Raw genomic sequence first — 2,626 nt, forward strand, 5'->3', positions numbered from 1 at the left:
TTGGAAGTCGCATTCTCCTCCTCCACGTCCCGCTCATTGACGTACCCATGTCCCAACCGTGAGCTTCCACTCCGATGCAAGTCCGCACTGCAGCTCTGCTGAGCAACCCTCCTAGCATGTCTATCTTGGTCATCGTTACCGCTCAGCGTCGCCCTCCCAGCTCTTCACCGTCATCCGTTTCGATTCCGCCATCGTTGCTGTCTCCGCTGCTGGTCACCCGTCATCTTCCACTGTCGTCGCGTCACCACACTTGGTCACTCCACCCTTGCGTCGTCTCCACGCTCGTGGTGGCGTTCTCATGGCGGCGCGGAATACGCCCGCCCAAAATGTTGCTTACGCGGGATCTCTTTATTATTTAAGATGTGAACTTTTGTGGCCCCACACACATTTAAAACCTTAGAGTTTTTAACCTTTTTTTTTTTAGGGGTATATTTTTTAAACAATTTAACCCACCCCTCTGGGGGGGGGGTCCGTTTGGTACAGTTATAAGATTCTTCGGATCCCGATAAATGTTGGTATGGTTGAGCAGCATAGACGCAGCTCGCAAAGTCATTCTGTAACGGGGCTAGCCTCACTGTGTGGGACAGACGGGTGCGTGCAGACAAACGCTCAGTACATAACACGGATTGTTAGCCATGAATGTCATTACGTACACACGATATACATTCAATTAGATTTAGCTTGGGTAGATAGCTGAGTAGATACATTTACCCCTTAGGCGGCTTGGTCGCAATAAAAACAGACAAAACACTTTTGAAGCAAATAGTTGCTAAGTTGTAATAAACAGCTTTGGCGCCTGAGATATTTTGAGCGGTAAAAAAGACACATACATGTAGCATTGTGCCTTTTTCAAAGTTTTGGGCCAATCTGACCTTTAAAGAGCGGTCCTGAGCAAGGGTGGGTAGGGCTAAAGGTGGGATTTGAGGACGAACTGGAGTTAAATTGCTAAGCCAGGCCACTAAATAAAATGATAAATTGCCAATAACACTGTTTGATTTTGCCGACTATGATCCAATAATACTTTATTGTGGAGTCCTTACGTAAGGGCCTATTTGGTCTAAAATGTACCTTTTAACAAGTTAAGGGCTGAAAGGTCAGTAGTTGCCGGCCATTTACCCTTACGTAAGGTATCCACAACAGATTGATTTTAAATCAAATATGGGCTACTCATCAGACATACGCTGGCAAGGCAAGAGTATGTGAACAGGCTATTGCCTTTCTACAGCGGGCCAGATCAAATCGTGTTTGTCGATGAAACTTCAAAGGATGGAAGGTATTGTACAATAATAATTTTGTGACTGCTGCATCTTACCTTGTTAATTTGTTGTATAGTATTGCTATGGTTTGGGTCCTCCCTGAGTAAATGCGCGTGGTCCGGTCAAATATGTATTTGATTGCCATCGTCTTTTTTTTCGTCAAAGGGTTAAGCTAAATTTAGTCGGATGCACCCGATCAGATAGGAGGTCTTCCGTAAGGACCATCCTCCTACGTAGGGTATATAAAACTGAGAGCGTTTTGGCAGTAAGGCACAATATTTCGAACGCTTTTAGTCAGACGTCTTTCTCAAACGCTAAAACTACGGTAGCCACGCTGCACTCGATAGCACTTGTAGTCAATCCCTCTCCTGCGCCGAATAATGGCATCCTCTGCGGGGATGGAACACCCGTAGTCCGTAAATTTGCCCATGGCACAATAGGGAGCGCTTAACCCTTTCTCGAATGACTCAAATTAGTAGACTATACTAACACTAGTGACGGAAAATCAAATGGAGCCATTCTGATCCGTTTGGAAATCCCACCCCATGACCACATTGTATTTTGACCAAGCGTGTGAAAGCGACGTGCCCGCAAAGCGGTTTAGATCCAGACCATCAAAACCGCAATGTCCAAGTCTTATTACTGCCAACAGCCAGGTCTCACTTGCTGGGGAAAATTCCACACCTTTTATCTTCCGCAACATCTATTCTAGAGCTAAGGAAACATCATGAAAGCTTCTGAGCTGTACAAAATGAAACTAAAGGATCCGCCTCCAAATTCCCCGCAGAAAAAAGCCCAGCTGTGGGCAGTATTCTCTAAAGTGCCAATATATTATGTTTTCACTCCGCTTCGCTTCGAGATGTACAGCTTTACTAAGGATCATGTCCAACTTACTGATACGTTAATTTCTCTATTCAATTCCCAGCAACAGCAAAATGTCTTCAGGCAGACAGCACTATGACGAGGGCACACTGAGCTTGTAAATATTGCAACCCACGCGTTAGGCATCAGAGCAAACTCATCCTCGATGTGAATCGTTGTTGAAGGCTCAAACCGGAGATTATCTGTGTACACAATAGTTTCCTCTGAAAAAAGATTCACCAGCGATAATTCCGTATCACGTACATCTTGACCGCACACGTAGAGTTTACGCAAATTTGGCCAGCGATCAGCAAATGCTTCAACGATCTTGACGTTCTCTTCAACCAACCCACTGCGACATTCAATTTCAATACTCTAACTGCAGTCCGTGCAATCGTGTTATCATGTACTGCTGTCCTCCGTGGCTCGCTAAGCTCAGGTTCTACACTGGTATGGTGCTCCGTGACTCGGTGATTTCGCGTGGCAGCGTGTTCTCCGATGGTTTAGTG

This window comes from Phytophthora infestans, genomic scaffold, assembly GCF_000142945.1.
Source record: "Phytophthora infestans T30-4 supercont1.103 genomic scaffold, whole genome shotgun sequence".
Taxonomy (NCBI): domain Eukaryota; phylum Oomycota; class Peronosporomycetes; order Peronosporales; family Peronosporaceae; genus Phytophthora; species Phytophthora infestans.